Here is a 9,152-nt window from a genome sequence, read left to right on the forward strand (position 1 = left end):
ATACCGTAAAGGGACCCGGGGCTTCATGTAGCCAGAGTCGGTCCGGTGGGTTCAGCCAAGTGTGAACACCAGATATGTGGAGTACTAGAAAGAAGCCTGATATCCACTCACTCAGGGCCTATGTCACAAACACAAACACCACTTCACGGCAATGTTCACATAAGGCAAACACGCAAAGCACTGTGGCGCCTGGATGCTTTCAAAGCCTGAACTGGCTTTGAAAGCCCTGGTTCGGGATAAATGTGACCTCGTTTGACATGTAGGCTGAATATTAAGAAACAATAACGACCCCAAAACAAACGCAAAACAACCAAACTACTTTACACCTATCGATTGCTTGTGAAAAATTGCTCAGCCCATGACAGAGTGGAGACAAGTTGAGGGCGTAGTCTGGCCTAAAAAGATATGCAGCTCAGGTAATAAATGATTTCCTGATGAGAAAATGGGCCAATCTTAAATGTTGGGCATCAGGACTGTGAGTCTGAGCCCTGAGTGACTGGTGTGACCCCCTTCGGCTTCAGCCAGGCCTAACTGTACAGTAGATATGCATTGTGGAGCCTAGTCCTCCTCCTGGTTACAGAAGCTTCCCTGTGTGAACTGAATGCTCAAGGTGCTTCGGTATCATTTCATTTTGTCAGGATTTGTGTCAGGAATTTGCCTTGGATGTTTTTATCCTTCACCATTCTTTCATTGAATATGTAGTGTGATCCTTTATCTTCCTTTATTTTCTTTTGAGCCTCAGTTCAGAGTTTGTTTGTTTTTTTTATTTCATGTGGACTCACTTACAGTAGAATCCATAGCTCAGCGAGTCGTCCTGGACCAGAGGCAGCAAACAGGTTCAAAGCCCAACACCAGCACCGCCATGTTTCACAGGCAGGATGAGGTCGTTGAAGCGTATTTATCAACCTGATGTTCTACTGGGGTCGCGTCCCTTCACAAAATGTCCTGCTGCTCTTCTTAGATTTCTGCCCTGTGTAAAAAACGGATCTGAAGTTACTGTAGATCGAAGCAGAAAAAAAAAAATCTATTTTTTGAGATATTCATAGTAAATCCCAGAATGGGGCCAAATCTGGGGGGACAGCTCTGTTGTGTAACATTGTCTTATTTTATTTATACTGTATGTCAGTAAACTTAAAGCTTAAATATTTCAGCACATTCATCTTAATATTATAAGTCACTACGTACTATATATAAGCAAATCCTCACTACATAAACTACAGTATAACACGTTTATTTAGGTTGCAGCTTTGTGTCAAAGGGTTGATGTTCAACGAGTTTCATGACGGTCATTTGCTGTTGTTTGTAGAGGTATCTTGTATCCCTGTATCTGATTGGACGTTTGATAAAACCTGCCTTGTCTGGACGACAGGTCGCATGTTGCGTTCCCTTTGGAAATTGCACCACACCTCTTCCACAGACACTACAATTTCCTAATCGCTTTGATTAATAAAGATGATTGAGGTTGCAAATAGTCTCCAGGTCCACATGATGGACGTGATGGGGGGGGGGTGATCTGCATGCATCTGTTTATTTGAACCAACGCACTGAAAATAATGCTGATGATTGTGACGTTAACCGCAGCTGCATTAAAACAATGAATCGCTCAACGAAAGCTGCAATTATTGGTATTAAACCATCCAACGCTTCGGCAGAGTGGTTGAGCGACTCAACCATTCAAAGGGAAACCATGTCCACGTCCGCGCCATGTGTAATTCAAGTGCTCCGCTTCTAGCACTCACAAACAGATGCAATGTGAACACAAAAGTAAATAACGACAAAAGGAAACAGCAGGATTAACATCCACGGAGGCAGCGTGTGTCGTAGAAAGACACAAATCAAAGGGATTCCAGCGATGCCCCCCTCTCTCTCTCTTTCTCTCTCTCTCCCTCGCCCCCAAGGCCTCACCCCACCTCCAAAAATGTTTTAGTCAAAGTGATATTAGGCGAGAAAGCGAGTGTGGGCGGTGATTTTTGGTTAAATGTGAGGGTAATCAGCTTAATGCAGAGTTAAAGGGCCGATGGGACGCCGGCCAAATCTCTGGGCTATTAAAGCCGCACCGTGTCCCCAGCGGTGACCTCATCCTGCGCTTTAATTACGGCAATAGCGTCTATCTCCTTTGGCTCCTCTCCCTCTCCCTCGCTCGCCCCTCGTTGCGTTCTCACTCGGTCTCTCTACAGTAGCTCCCCCCCCCCGCGCGGCCGTAAACCCGCGCTCCGCTCCTTCTCGGCTCCGCTCCCAGATGTTGCGCAGATGTTGCCTCTCCTCCTTCTGCGCCCTTCGCACGGTTTATTTTGATCCTTCCTTCCTGTGCTCTCCCTCCTGTTCCAAGCCTTCCATCCATTGTCATTAGGAGTCACATCCTCCTTCGCCGGCCTCCTTCCCTCCTCTCACGCGCTCCGTCTGTCGTGTTTGTCAGCACGCGCTGGGACTGAGTGACAGCAGCGAGGTGACGAGCGCGCCGCAGATTTGATTATAAAGAGCGAAGCCAGCAGGTGGTTTGACACTACCATGATTGTTCAGAGGTTTTAATAATTACACATTAAAAAAGGCAACGTACAGTAGTAAATGCTGCCGTCAGACGTGCCCCATGGGAGGCGGCACATAAGTGCGTTTTAGGATTGCGTTTACGCATTTATCTTCCTTTTCTTACGTCTTCTGGCATTTCTCAGACTCGCTCCGCGCACGCATGACATGTTTCACTCTACATCTGTGTCTTCCTCATCCAAATTCAACTGCCTCCTTTTACTCTTTCAGGAGAAAAAAAAATACAAAATTATATAACCTGTCTTTCTAATTCCTTCTGCGTTATGATTTCACGTCTCTGCTCCCTTGTGCCACTTTACTCCCTCCATTTTCAGCCGCTTCGATCCTCACATCAAACTCTTTCTCACCTCTTTTCCACAGTCTCTGCTTTCCTCCCCCCCAAATCACCTTCTCCGTTTTTATCTTTATTTTATTCCCACTTCTATTTTATCCAGCCAAAGGCTTCACTTGCTTCTTGTTACAATACACTATCAATATTGCAAAAAGAACCACTGGCGGCTGCTCATGCTCAACTACTCATAAATTCTAAATTCCTCTAATTCATCTCCATGGGCTGCACACGCGCGCGCGCACACACACATATACACACACACGCACATGCACAAAAACACACGCACACACGCACACACACGCACGCACATGCACAAACACACACACGCACACACACGCACACACACGCACGCACACACACAAGCACACGCATGTGCGCACACACACACACAAGCACACACACACACACAAGCACACACACACACACAACCTATAATGAAATGAACGCAAGTCATATACACACACAAAGCAGAAAACAACCAAACGCATTTAGAAAATACTCACAAACAAATGCAAGTGTGCACGTCTCTTCAGTATACATGCTGAACACACACACACGCGCACACACAATAAACATACAGATAGTGGCACACAACCATAACAGCAATGCCAAACATCTGTTGGCACATCTATAATTTCAACACAACCCTGGTATGCCATTGAGATGCACACATTGCCAGCTGGGCTAACACTTCTGCCAGCCTCACAGCTGCACAGTGTGTGGAGGATGTGCCTACTGTGTGTGTGTGTGTGTGTGTGTGTGTGTGTGTGTGTGTGTGTGTGTGTGTGTGTGTGTGTGTGTGTGTGTGCGTGTGCGTGTGCGTGTGCGTGTGCGTGTGCGTGTGTGTGTGTGTGTGTGGGGAAAGTAAACACCCATCTGACTTGTTCTTCATACACACTTTATATACTGCGCGTCTGTTGCACTTTTAACTTAATGTTTAACATCTACACTGACTCATCTCTGCTCCGGTGCCTGATTTGTCAGCACCACCACTGAACCACCTTGATCTGTGGCCAATCGCTGTGCATCCGTCCACCGTAGCAGCTACAGTAGCTCCTGTGATCCATAGCATGTACTTAAGAGCAGGGCTCATCATCATGTACGTGTAGTGTTCATTCAAAGCGGCTTCGGCACTAGGCAAGCATAGGATTCTGTCAATCATGTGAGATGAGTAAAGGCCCCAGACCAGCTAGAACATGTCAGCATTCACTTTAATAAGTCAGTGTACAGTAGATAAGGTGGTCAGAGCAAAATGGATAAATGAATATGCACCTATGTGTAATAAAGAAACAAACTCCAGAGATGATGATATTTTATATACCTGACTAAACACATACAGCCACTCCATAAACAGTATTGCAGTAGCATTAAAATGCTGCTCGAGGCTTTTGGACTCCTGTGTGTCTTGAAATGCTCAGCGCGCTGCCTCTGCCTAAAGTTGGGGTCTGACCTGTGTGCCTGTTGAAAGCCAAGATGCATCTGAGGAGGCAATGAGCCAATTCTCACCCTGTCTTGCAATTACTTAGAAAGGTCAAAACGTGAATGATGTAACCAATATGGAGGTCAACACATCCAAACCTCCATTTCCTGCATCAGCTTCTGGTGGGCGGATAAAACTACATTTTCCATCACCAACAAGCCGCGGCCTACGCTGCTCGAAGGAGAATAATGGATCCCGCTGTTGAAAACATTTGAATCATAATTGATTATTAAAAACAAGGTAGCTAATGTTAATAGCAGCTCCAAATTAACTATTTGAGGTTGCCGTCGACAATAAAAGTAACCCTTTGTATGATGCCGTAACATCTGTTCAGTTTCATGTATATATAATGGATTTTATCATGTGTCTTCAAACAGATATTATGTCAATGTGATTCCTTTTTCTCCTCGTCGGTGAGATATTGATTTGCATGAAAAGTACATGGTGCCATCCATCAGTTCTAGCGGGTGTCTGTGAGATTGGATGGGTGTTTTCAAAGATAGAAGTATTGATTTAATATCTCAGCATCTTGCAATACCTTGAGGTCGTCGCAGAGATTGGCAGTGCTCAATTTCATTTTAATTATACCTCGAGGCCCTGCTGTGTATTTAATTGCAAAACACCTGAAATATGACATGCTACAATTTGATCTCAACGAGTCGGTGCGACGCCGGGCACGATTTCTGCTGTCCTAACGAGCCGCGGTATTGTTCAACTTTTTCCAAGCCAAGACGATAAGCGCTAATGATGTACTGGAGGCTTTATCCTAGTACAACGAGGGCCTGTTAGTTGCCGCGTGGACACGGATGAAGACAGGAGTAACTACGGAACTGCTGGAGTCTCAAAGGAGCGGTGAAGTCTGGGCAGACGCAGGGAGCTATAAGGAAAGAGACGGAGGGAGGGGGACGAGCCGTGGGTGGAGTGTAAGGAAGATGGAGGAGGGGAAGAGAATAATTAGGCCATGTTTTACTCTAAAGGTATTTGTGACGCTGCGGAGGCCTGCACAGGTGCCAGTGAACACTTCAGCCGCGATTGCCTCACGCGAGCTTTAACCAGGACAGCAAAAGTACGGTTTAATGTTAAGCTGTCTTGATGTCAGAAGTCGAGGGGGACGCGTTGCCTTTCTGTGAGCCCTGCGATGCGGCATCACAGGCAACTGCCTGCAGAGAGAGGCCGAAAGGGGCCGAAGCAAAAATGTTGACAGATACAAACCGCATTAAGCCACATTAAAGAAGATTAGGGCAAGCAATCAAGTACTGGTCGCCATGGAAACACCAAGCCTAAATTGTTATTAAGTGGAGCTGGCTGGCTGGCCAAGACTAAGATGGTACAATGGATAATGGATAATCTAAATGCCCCCCCCCCCAGCTCTTCTGTCTGTAATTCGGGATAACATGCCAATCTACATCCCAGATAATCTTTGTCCTTTAAATGTATTTATACTTGCTCTGCTTATTTAAGGCAGCATGGGCGCCAGAGAGCACTTTTTCCTGTGGTTTGAATTCAGCAACGCTTACAATGGTTAAAATGCCGTGGGGTTTGTTTAGGCTTGACCCAAAACTGGACACACATATGTTTTTGAAACGCCTTGACTAAATTCATGAAAAGCAGAGCACACCTCCCCTCTCGCTTTTGTGTTCATGCGTGATCCACCGCCATGTCGAGGACTGCCCCCTGCAGAGTCCCCCCCCCCCAAAAAAAAGAGAAGAGGGTGACATGCTTTTCAGTTCTCCAATCGGGCTCTTGAAAGGCAGTCAGCTAAAATGCAGGCTTAAATGTGAGCGCTAAGCCAGAGAGCGTCACGAGCCCCATCACTGAGAAAAATAGAGCGAGGGAACATAAGGACACCATTGTGTGTCATTTTATAATTTCAGAAATGCTATTTTAGGCTATGCACTCTTGCACATATTACACAGCACATTATACAGCACATCAAACGGCATGAACAATGATGCTGCAGCTGGATGCTACATCATACTATACACAGCGAGAAGGCATGTTTTTGTCATGTGTGTTAACTCATAACGTGTGTATTAAATGTGTATCACATTTGTGGAACAGTGATATAATTAAACAATGGCTTTGAAGTAAAGAACAGGAAAAACATTGTTAAATTAATTAATATGACCTGATGAAGGTATCGCAACAAAAGCTAGATGTGATGGACAGATAAGCCTCCTGTGGTGTGTCCTTCCTGCTCCTGGATAGACTCTGAGTGGAAGCCTTTGACTACTGTGTGAAAGAAGCAAAGTAATTGTGAAAAGGAATAATCATCTACAAGGTTACGATCTAAATCAGCCTCCAACTTCACTAGAAAGAAACGGAATCTGGAAATGTGCCATTGACTAGTGCCAAGAAATGTAAATTACTAATTTCCTTTTAGATTATATTCATCTCTAATGTTGTCATGGTATTGAAAGCAGTTTCATCCTGTTATAGGTTAAATACAAAGTATTTATTAGAAGCTACCAGAAGAAATATACTTTCAAATTAGTTACAGTATACTGTACTGTACCCCTACAGGCAGAGGCACAAAGCTACACAAGCAGCCAAGTACAGTATTTAATGAGGTATTGCCTGATATGGCCAAGAGCTGCCTAAAGCTGCTCTATTCAACATTTTTAGATCAACAAATGACACAAAATGCGTTGAACGCCCCTCGGCTCTGGCTGCAGCTCATGGTTTTGATTGTACTTCCAACCGCTTTGCGATTGTGGTCAGCTCATTTTCCAGCAGAATGTGGCTTTTCTATGAAAAAAATCCTGCATCCGTCCAAGCAGGCAAAGTTCAAAACTGCCTGTTAAAACCAGCAGAGCACTAAACAGATAGAGGGAAACATTCCTCTTAGGACCAAAACTGAAAGTAGAGCAAATATTGGACATCACAGAAGCGAAGCTCCGCGGCCTTCTGTCTGCTTCTTGCAGGAGGGGAATAACTGAAGCTTGTTGAACTAGGCCACAGCACCTCGTTGGTCGGAGGGAGCCCTGATCCAAACACATCCTCAGAACCAGACTCCATCCGAAATGCAAATCATAGGAGATAGACTCTAAAGATACAGGGCAGAACATAAAAGCCAGTACAACAACTATATACTATAAACATAACAGCCAATACACTGTCAGATAGAAGAGGTCAATATTGGTCCACTGGTTCATTAAATATCTTCATCTAACACGTATGTGAGACATACAGTCCAGTAGGAGGGATTCTCTGTGGACGTCCACATGCAGCACAGGAATCGTCCTAGATGCTTGTTTCATCGATTAAAGGTATGTAACAGCCTTGACACTGGTCCTGTGTTGTAAGCCCAGTATTTGTGCGTGAGTAATGTTGCTGCATCCCTGGAGGGTGCGTAAAAAGCCGCCGCTGACTAACTGTATTAATTCTGTGCTCATCAATCAGTTCATCAGGCTCATTGTACAGTGGAATTCATTTTGCTACTGTACTTGAGTGATTTTCTGTTTAAAGATGTACAGTGATGCTCGGGTCGCTCCGCGGTTACCTTGGTAATAACCTGCACAAAAGCCAAGACGCGTGGAGAAGCTGAGAGCTTTTGTGCGGAAGGCTTTGCCGCGTCCGCCAGGGCGAAACGCGAGCTGGAATAAAACTTCGAGTTCAGAGGTGGCAGCGCTTCTGTTCTGAGAAGAGCGGCCTCCATCTGTGGAGGGAAGAAGAACACAACAGCACCACGAGCCGAGGTTTTAACGGAGCTTTTATCCTGTACTCCTACCTCATTATTAGGTCAACAACGCGCAGTCCCCGCACGCTCGTCATCCATTACACAGAAGTGTCGACACTGCTCATCCAGGAAGTTGCTCTGGCTCCTGCAAATTGAATTGGGATCATTAATATTCCGTCCGGGCCCCCGTGCGCTCGGGCGGGGCCCCGCGCGCAGAAGTGGAGGGAGATGTAAAATGTTCTGTCAGCATATGTGCTGGGCCCAGTCCATCTGCGTGATGGGGCCCCACAGCAGGACCATTATTCCTCTCCCCTTGCATTGCCGTGGAAACCAGTACAGTGAAGGGCCCCGCTGGGGGAGACCCGAAAAAAAGAAATATGTTCCGTCGCCGTGCGGTGCTTTCAACATGTGTGGTGCTGGTGCGTCTCACATGCACGTGTATGTCCCTGACCTGCGTTTGTGTACTTGTCTGGAATACACAAACACACGCATGCAAATCCTGCCCTTTTATGACCAGTGAGTTCAGCAGCATGTACAACAGAGACCTGCCTGCAATAATACGACAGAGGTCACCTGTCGGCACTCTGGGGACTGTTCTGTCATTCTTTCTCCTTCCCTTCCTATTACCCTATTAGTCACTTCCCCAGAGGCACCTTATCCTTACTGCCATCTGTTGGCATGGCATGTATACTGATTAATTAACAAACATGGATAAAAAGAGTCTGGGCACTCATTAAAACACTCATTATGTAGGACATCCCGGGGACTGGTGTCAGAAGTGTGTCACCACATTCCTTGAGTCTTTACTTTGAGGGCCATCAAACTCTCAGTGCCGCTTGTCTCGCTTTCTGCCCCCGTGCTCTAACGCTACTGGGAGCAGAGCTGAACGGAGCGAGAGTCATGGGATGTCCTGCTCTAACGGAGGCCGAGAAGCTGGAGTGGTGACTGTAGCAGCCTGGTCAACTGTCACACGATGCCAGAATTATAGATGATTAATAGTAAAATATAAACCTCGTGGGAATTATTGGCTTTGGGTTTTTTTATTATGGGCCTTGTGATAGTTGGAAATTGGTTAGACCTCTAATTGGATCTTTATATCCATAGGGTGTAGTGAGAAG

General features: G+C 45.8%; 1 long non-coding RNA gene across 2 annotated transcripts; it reads right to left on the reverse strand.

Annotated features, from left to right (window-relative positions):
* Nucleotides 1–302: 302 nt before the first annotated feature.
* LOC121202496 (uncharacterized) lies at nt 303–8,792 on the reverse strand. 2 transcript variants are annotated; one of them, XR_005898159.2, is made up of 3 exons: nt 8,086–8,792; nt 7,858–8,013; nt 303–970 (listed from the first exon to the last, which is right to left on the reverse strand). It is a non-coding gene; the product is annotated as an uncharacterized LOC121202496 (long non-coding RNA). The 2 variants fall into 2 exon arrangements; XR_008695064.1 differs by lacking the exon at nt 303–970 and adding an exon at nt 6,202–7,401.
* Between the last annotated feature and the right edge of the window lie 360 nt (nt 8,793–9,152).

This window comes from Betta splendens, chromosome 1, assembly GCF_900634795.4.
Source record: "Betta splendens chromosome 1, fBetSpl5.4, whole genome shotgun sequence".
Lineage (NCBI taxonomy): Eukaryota > Metazoa > Chordata > Actinopteri > Anabantiformes > Osphronemidae > Betta > Betta splendens.